This window comes from Arachis ipaensis, chromosome B1, assembly GCF_059453495.1.
Source record: "Arachis ipaensis isolate K30076 ecotype BB chromosome B1, ASM5945349v1, whole genome shotgun sequence".
Lineage (NCBI taxonomy): Eukaryota > Viridiplantae > Streptophyta > Magnoliopsida > Fabales > Fabaceae > Arachis > Arachis ipaensis.
The window spans coordinates 97838355-97847711 of NC_142436.1; positions in this window are offsets into that span (position 1 = coordinate 97838355).

Sequence of the window (9357 nt, forward strand, 5' to 3'; positions counted from 1 at the left end):
TGAGCCATGCGTCCGCATCACTTCTCGCTGGTCATCTCCTCAATTTCTTGTGTTCCTTCCATTTTTGCAAGCTTCCTTTCCAATCTCCAAGTCATTCATGCCCTATAAAGCCTGAAACACTTAACACACAGATCACGGCATCGAATGGAATAAAGGAGAATTAAAATACATAATTAAAAGTCTTTAGGAAGCAAATATTCAATCATGTAGTAATTTTAGGAAGGAAATATAAAAGCTTGCCAATCATATGAATAAGTGGGTAAAGAATTGATAAAACCATACAATTAAGCACAATATAAACCATAAAATAGTGGTTTATCAACCCTTCCTAGCCACAGCAAGAGCTGTGATTGATGTGGAGAGAGGAGAATTGGTCCTTCAACTGAATGACGACAACCTTGTATTTAAAACTCAAGGATCTCCTTCTGTAACCATGGAGAGTAAGCATGAAAAGCTTCTCTCACTGCAGAGTCAACCAAAGCCCCCATAGTCAAACTCTAAGTTTGGTGTTAGCAGGCCACAACCAAACTCTAAGTTTGGTGTTGAACCCCCACATTCAAACTCTAAGTTTGGTGTTAGGAGGTTCCAACAATGCTCTGAATATATGTGAGGCTCCATGAGAGCTCACTGTCAAGCTATTGACATTAAAGAAGCGCTTGTTGGGAGGCAACCCAATGTTATTTAATTATATCTATTTTATTTTCTATTATTATTTTATTTTTTTTAGGTTGATGATAATGTGGAGTCACAAAAACTACAGAAAAATCAAAAACAGAATGAAAAATTGCTTTAAAAATAGCTCACCCTGGAGGAAGAACTTACTGGCGTTTAAACGCTAGTAAGAAGCATCAAACTGGCGTTTAACGCCAGAAAGAAGCATCAAACTGGCGTTAAACGCCAGAAACAGGCTACATTTGGGCGTTTAATGCCAAAAACAAGCAGAAAATTGGCGTTTAACGCCAGACATGCATGCTAAGGGCATTTTACACGCCTAATTGGAGCAGGGATGTTAAATCCTTGACCCCACAGGATCTGTGGACCCCACAGGATCCCCACATTTTCTTTCCTCCTCTTAACAACTTTTCATAACTCTCTTCCCCAAATACCCTTCACCAATCACCTCAACCACTCTCCCCCATCACCTCTTCACCACTCACATCCATCCTCTCTTCCCCATAAACCCCACCTACCTCCAAAATTCAAACTCTTTTCCCTCCCAAACCCAACCCTAATGGCCGAACCCTAAACCTCCTCCCACTCCTATATAGACCCCTCATTCCTTTTTCATTTTCACACAACACAACCCTCTCTTCTTCCCCTTGGCCGAATACACCTTCTCCCTCAATCTCCTCCATTTTCTTCCTCTTCTCCTTCTTTCTTTCTTCTTTTGCTCGGGGACGAGCAAACATTTTAAGTTTGGTGTGGTAAAAGCATAGCTTTTTGTTTTTCCATAACCATTAATGGAACCTAAGGCCAGAGAAACCTAAAGAAAGAGGAAAGGGAAGGCAATTGCTTCCACCTCTGAGTCATGGGAGATGGAGAGATTCATCTCAAAGGTCCATCAAGACCACTTCTATGAAGTTGTGGCCAAGAAGAAAGTGATCCCTGAGGTTCCTTTCAAGCTCAAAAAAAGCGAATATCCTGAGATCCGACAAGAGATTAGAAGAAGAGGATGGGAAGTTCTCTCTAATCCTATTCAACAAGTCGGGATCTTAATGGTTCAAGAGTTCTATGCAAACGCATGGATCACTAGGAACCATGATAAAAGTGTGAACCCGAATCCAAAGCATTGGCTTACCATGGTTCGGGGGAAATACTTAGATTTCAGTCCGGAAAATGTAAGGCTGGCGTTCAACTTGGCAATGATGGAAGAAAACGCACGCCCTTACACTAGAAGGGTCAACTTTGATCAACGGTTGGACCAAGTCCTCATGGACATATGTATGGAAGGCGCTCAATGGAAAGTTGACTCAAGAGGCAAGCCGGTTCAATTGAGAAGACTGGACCTCAAGCCTGTAGCTAGAGGATGGTTGGAGTTTATTCAACGCTCAATTATTCCTACTAGCAATCGGTCTGAAGTTACTATAGACCGGGCCATCATGATCCATAGTATCATGATTGGGGAGGAAATGGAAGTTCATGAGATTATACCTCAAGAACTCTACAAAGTGGCTGACAAGTCCTCTACTTTGGCAAGGTTAGCCTTTTCTCACCTTATTTGCCACCTCTGCAATTCGGCTGGAATTGACATAGAGGGAGACATCCTCATTGAAGAAGACAAGCCCATCACTAAGAAAAGGATGGAGCAAACAAGAGATCATGGACCTCAACAGGAGCATGAGGAAATTCCTCACCATGAAATCCCTGAGATGCCTCAAGGGATGCACTTTCCTCCACAAAACTATTGGGAGCAAATCAACACTTCCCTAGGAGAATTAAGCTCCAACATAGGACAACTAAGGGTGGAGAACCCCTCCCACTCCATCATCCTCCATGAGATTAGAGAAGATCAAAGAGCTATGAGGGAGGAGCAACAAAGGCAAGGAATAGACATAGAGGAGCTCAAGAGCACCATTGGTTCTTCAAGAAGAGGAAGACATCACCCTCACTAAGGTGGACCCGTTCCTTAATCTCCTTGTTCTTATTTTCCTGTTTTTCGTTTACTATGCTTTATGTTTATGTTTGTGTCTTATTACATGATCATTAGTATTTAAGTGTCTATGCCTTAAAGTTGTGAATGTCCTATGAATCCATCACCTTTCTTAAATGAAAAATGTTTTAATTACAAAAGAACAAGAAGTACATGGTTTCGAATTCATCCTTGAAACTAGTTTAATTATTTTGATGTGGTGACAATACTTTTTGTTTTCTGAATGAATGCTTGAACAGTGCATATGTCTTTTGAAATTGTTGTTTATGAATGTTAAATATGTTGGCTCTTGAAGAATGATGAAAAAGGAGACATGTTATTTGATAATCTGAAAAATCATAAAAATGTTTTTTGAAGCAAGAAAAAGCAGTGAATACAAAAGCTTGCGAAAAAAAAGAAAAGAAAAATGGCGAAAAAAAGAGAAAGAAAAAGAAAAAGCAAGCAGAAAAAGCCAAAAGCTCTTTAAACCAAAAGGCAAGAGCAAAAAGCCAATAGCCCTTAAAACCAAAAGGAAAGGGTAAAAAGGATCCAAGGCTTTGAGCATCAGTGGATAGGAGGGCCTAAAGGAACAAAATCCTGGCCTAAGCGGCTAAACCAAGCTGTCCCTAACCATGTGCTTGTGGCGTGAAGGTGTCAAGTGAAAAGCTTGAGACTGAGCGGTTAAAGTCAAGGTCCAAAGCAAAAACAGAGTGTGCTTAAGAACCCTGGACACCTCTAATTGGGGACTTTAGCAAAGCTGAGTCACAATCTGAAAAGGTTCACCCAATTATGTGTCTGTGGCATTTATGTATCCGGTGGTAATACTGGAAAACAAAGTGCTTAGGGCCACGGCTAAGACTCATAAAGTAGTTGTGATCAAGAATCAACATACTGAACTAGGAGAATCAATAACACTATCTAAATTCTGAGTTCTCATAGATGCCAATCATTCTGAACTTCAAAGGATAAAGTGAGATGCCAAAATTGTTCAGAGGCAAAAAGCTACTAGTCCCGCTCATCTAATTGGAGCTAAGTTTCATTGATATTTGGAATTTATAGTATATTCTCTTCTTTTTATCCTATTTGATTTTCAGTTGCTTGGGGACAAGCAACAATTTAATTTTGGTGTTGTGATGAGCGGATAATTTATACGCTTTTTGGCATTGTTTTTACATAGTTTTTAATATGATTTAGTTAGTTTTTAATATATTTTTATTAGTTTTTAAATAAAAATCACATTTCTGGACTTTACTATGAGTTTGTGTGTTTTTCTGTGATTTCAGGTAATTTCTGGCTGAAATTGAGGGACTTGAGCAAAAATCAGATTCAGAGGTTGAAGAAGGACTGCAGATGTTGTTGGATTCTGATCCCCCTGCACTCAAACTGGAGTTTCTGGAGCTACAGGAGTCCAAATAGTGCGCTCTTAATTGCGTTAAAAAGTAAGTATCCAGGGCTTTCCAGCAATATATAATAGTCCATACTTTGCCCGAGTTTAGATGACACAAACTGGCGTTCAACCCCAGCTCTCTGCCCTATTCTGGAGTTAAACACCAGAAACAGGTTCCAAAGCAGAGTTAAACGCCAGAAACAGGTTACAAACTGGCGTTTAACTCCAAGAAAGACCTCTACACGTGAAAGCTTCAATGCTCAGCCCAAGCACACACCAACTGGGCCCGGAAGTGATTTTCTGCATCATTTACTCAATTCTGTAACCCTAGTAACTAGTTTAGGATAAATAGAACTCTTTACTGTTGTACTAGGGGTCTTTTTCCCTAATTTCGAATTCATATGCTATTTGGGGAGGCTGGTCATTCGGCCATGCCTGGACCTTGTTCTTATGTATTTTCAACGGTAGAGTTTCTACACACCATAGATTAAGGTGTGGAGCTCTGCTGTTCCTCATGAATTAATGCAAAGTACTACTATTTTTCTATTCAATTCAAGCCTATTTCTTCTCTAAGATATTCATTCGCACTCAAGAATATGATGAATGTGATGATTATGTGACGCTTATCATCATTCTCACTTATGAACGCGTGCCTGACAAACACTTCCGTTCTACATGCAAACAAGCTTGAATGTATATCTCTTAGCCTTCTGATCGTGAGATCAGAGTCTTCGTGGTATAGGATAGAACTATTGGCGGCCATTCTTGAGGTCCAGAAAGTCTAAACCTTGTCTGTGGTATTCCGAGTAGGATCCGGGAAGGGATGGCTGTGACGAGCTTCAAACTCGCGAGTGCTGGGCGTAGTAACAGACGCAAAAGGATTACTGAATCCTATTCCATTATGATCGAGAACCAACAGATGAATAGCCATGCGGTGACAGCACATCTTGGACCATTTTCACTGAGAGAACGGGAAGTACCATTGACAACGGTGATGCCCTACACAAAGCTTGCCATAGAAAGGGGTGGGAATGATTGGATGAAGACAGTAGGAAAGCAGAGGTTCAGGAGGAACGAAAGCATCTCTATACGCTTATCTGAAATTCTCACCAATGACTTACATAAGTATCCCTATCTTTATTTTACGTGTTATTTATCTTTTAATTATTAAAAATCCATAACCATTTGAATCCGCCTGACTGAGATTTACAAGGTGACCATAGCTTGCTTCAAGCTGACAATCTCCGTGGGATCGATCCTTACTCACGTAAGGTTTATTACTTGGACGACCCAGTGCACTTGCTGGTTAGTTGTGCGAAGTTGTGACAAAGTGTGTGAATTACGTTCCGAGCACCAAGTTTTTGGTGCCATTGTTAAGGATCACAATTTCGTGCACCAGCCACGCGTCAAGCTTGTCTAGCTCTTCAATTCTACCCAAACAAAACAGTAAGTAAATCGTGTTTTCCTAGCTCCATTTCTGCTGGTATATTAATTTTCGGTTTAAGGTTTGAGGAACTCAATTCCTTGATGATTTTCATGTTTTAGGGGTCTACTAGACTTGATTCCTTGTGGGTATTGCTCAAGAATCAGTGGGTAAAGGTAAGAAATCTCAAACCCTGATGAAATTTCTGAATTTAGGAATTTGGGTATTGAGTTGTTGTGTTTAGATGTGGTAATTGTGGTTTAGGTAGTGTGTATATGAATGTTGATGCTTGTTGAAGCTTATTGGTGATTTTGGAAGCTTTGAAGTGGAGTTGTGATGCCAAAAATCTGAGCTTGGTGGTGTTGGAGCCCCAAGAGCTTGAGGAAAAGTGAAATTAAAAGTGTTCTGTGTTGAGTGGGGAATCGGCCAAGGTATGGTTTCGGTTTCTGATATCTAAAATGTAATGTGGTGTGAAAACTTAGGCTAGAGATCCTAAGATAGGATTTGAACTATTGATGTTGATTGATTGAGATAAATTGTGTTGTTATGCATGTGTTTAGTGGATTGTGGAATATGATGTGGATTAAATTGAAAATACGTGGATAATGATAGAATGATTGTCAATGGTGATAATTATTGGTAAGGCATGTGAAGTTGTATGTGATATAATTGGTATGCTTGAATGTTTGTAAGATTGGTGCCTTGTTGGTAAGTATGCTTGGGAGTGGGATATTGATATGTGCATATGTATGATGATTGATGAAATTGAATGTTTGTTTGGAAATTGAGGTAGGGAAGGATGATTATGAAATGAATTATTGAATTGAGATTGGTTAAATAGGGAAGAACTGGTGTGTTTAGGGTTGAATGAGGTTTGGAAATGATTGATGTTGGAATGGTTGAGTTTTGGTTGATTTTGAAAGAAATTGGGAGGTGTACGTTTTGGAAAATTGGAGGTTTATGAAGTTGGTAAAAATGAAATTTTAGTGAACTTCAACGGATCATATCTCAAGCTATTGTTTTTGGAATTTGATGCTTTTATATCAAAAGAAAGATAATTTCACAAGCTTTAAAATGGTTTAACTTCGGTGGAAATCTGAATTTTGTGGAAGGAGATATGATCGTTGGAAGTTTGGACCAAAAATCTGAATTCTGCAACTTCTGCAGAATTTCTAATTTCTGGTTTGTGTGCGCATGAACACCCTATGAAATTTTGAACCTGTGCACATGCACAGCCTTGTGTGTACGCACACGTGGGGGCAGGGCTACTGATGGGAGCGCTAGCACACCCTGCGTGCACACACAACCAACAAAGGTTTGCGAGCTGTGCGTACGCACAGACCTGTGCATACGCACGCACACGTTGGGAATGACATCCTGTTCATGGCGCTAACACACCTTGTGCGCGCACTCAACCTTGGAAATTTAATTTTCTGTGCGTACGCACATAGCCCTGATCTTTTCTAAAGCTTTTCTTTTCAAGCCTTTCGCATTCCCAACAAGCTTGTAACCCTCCAAGGTGTTATTTCACACTTATAAGCCCCTGATTCTCCCTTTGAATCTTAGATCAATGTAGAATGCCTAGTGATTGAGAGGAAGCTAGGGAAGAGGGTACCTTGTGGATGAAAAAAGGGGATATAATGAGAAGTTATGACTAGTGATGAGGTTATGAGTTGTTGAGGAGGATGGTGGAGTGTTGTATATATGGTATGAGCCGAATGGCTGTGTGTGATATAAGCCAAATGGCTGTGTGTGATGATGGTTTATGGCTGATTATGAAATGTGATTTTAAGCCGACTGGCTGTGATAAATTATAAATTATGGCTGGAAATGAAAATGTGAATGTGAATGATTGTTGTATCCAAAGCTCTCTTTCTCGAAAGTGCGACCCCAGAGAGATGGTGGAAGGTGAGGATCCCCTTCTTTGTTCCTCCTGGTATTGTAAAATCGCCCTCAGCGAGATGGTAGGAGGTTAGGATCCCCTCCTTGGTTCCTCCTGGGCATATGAGAACATACCTCCTTGGTTGATGCAAGGGCTATGCTTTCGCCCCACTTGCTCCAGGTTGGTTAGTATAGAGGCTCCCCGGGTGGACGCAAGGGTTGTGGTTTCGTCCCACTTGCCCTGGGTTATGATAAGTGATGATATGATCATAAGGAATGATTATGGAATGTGTATGGATGGATGAAAGCAGTGACTAGCCACCATGTGCTCCAGGTTGAGACTCGATACTCTACTGACCCTATGTCATAAGTGTGGCCGGACACTGTGAAAGGTCCGGATGAGCTCACCCCCGTGATAAACACCAAGAGTGGGTGTTGTATGATTATGATTATGATTATGATTATGAATATGTTATGATTGAGAATTTCTCGAGTTAGGGATGCACGACAGAGGGACCGTCCAATGGTTAGTTACCAGGACTTGTCGAGTTGGCTCTATAACCGACAGATGAGACTCATCAGCCACTAGGACAGGAATGCATCATATGCATCTATATGCCTTGTTTGGATTGCCCAAGTGATTGCATAACTAAATGCTACTTGATTATCAGCTATATTTGATTCCTATTTATTATTTCTCTGTTTGTAATAATTGTGTTTGTTGCATTTGGTTTCGTTGGTGGTTGGGAGGTTTGAAAAAGTTGGAACGGGGAGTTTTAGATAGCTCTGAAGGCCCTTAGCTAGTTGCCTATTTTAATTTCATGGTTTAGTTATGTTTTAAGCTTTAATTATATGTTGGAAGTTCTAGGATTGCCTTTGGCTTTCCCAGGACATTATATGTTAGATATGTGGGCACTGTTACCATGCTGAGAACCTCCGGCTCTCACCATGCGGATTTTGTGGTTTTCAGATGCAAGATAGGCGGCACCTCGCTGAAGCATGCTGGGAGCTTCTGATGTTGCGAAGATCTGTATCTTTTGGGTTTATTTTGGTTATTCGTATTTGTTTAGATACTTATTGTCTCCACCTATTATATATATGTTGTATTAATTCCTCTTAGAGATGATTTTGGAGACTCAGGCTTTGTAACTCTGTATTTTGGGTTTTTTTTTTGGGTTTTCCTATATATCTATATATGTATATACACTTATTCGCTCGGGCTAGTTTATCTTCGCGAGCCGAGTCTTGAGTTTCGTTACATATATTTTGGAACTCTTGGTATATCAACTCCTTAGCTTGTTCTATCTTGTGTTGTCTGCTTTATCGCTTTCGTGAGCGTTACACTTTTTGATTTATCGATTTTTGTTTTATCCCTTTCTTCAAAGGCTCCTAGATATAAGTCTTTTTCACTATATTATATATTAAATTTTTATTTAGAGGTCGTAGTGCCTCACCACCTATGTTTTACATCCTAGGTGTAAAGCTCTGTGTGGTAGGGTGTTACACCAACAACTTATGTTGTTTTGTGAAATTTTTTATGTTTAGGGTATTGACTTCCTGGGTCCATTTCCAAACTCGAATGGTTTCTTATATATTTTGTTAGCTGTTGACTATGTTTCTAAATGGGTGGGAGCAATTCCTACCCGTACTGATGATGCTAACGTTGTTGTTTCTTTTTTTAGGAATAATATTATTTGTCGTTTTGGATCACCACGAGTAATCATGAGTGATCAAGGCTCTCATTTTTGTAACAGAAGAATGATAAGTTTGCTGAAGAAGATGGCATCATTCACATGGTGGAGACGGCTTACTATCCTCAAACCAATGGGCAAACCGAGGTGTCTAATAGAGAAATCAAGTGCATACTGGAGAAGATTGTTAAGCGTCATAGAAGGGACTGGAGCTCTAGGCTTGAAGATACGCTTTGGGCTTATAGGACAGCTTACAAGACACCCATCGGAATGAGCCCATTCCGCCTAGTCTACGAAAAGGCTTGTCACCTTCCGGTAGAGGTGGAAGACAAAGCTTACTGGGCTG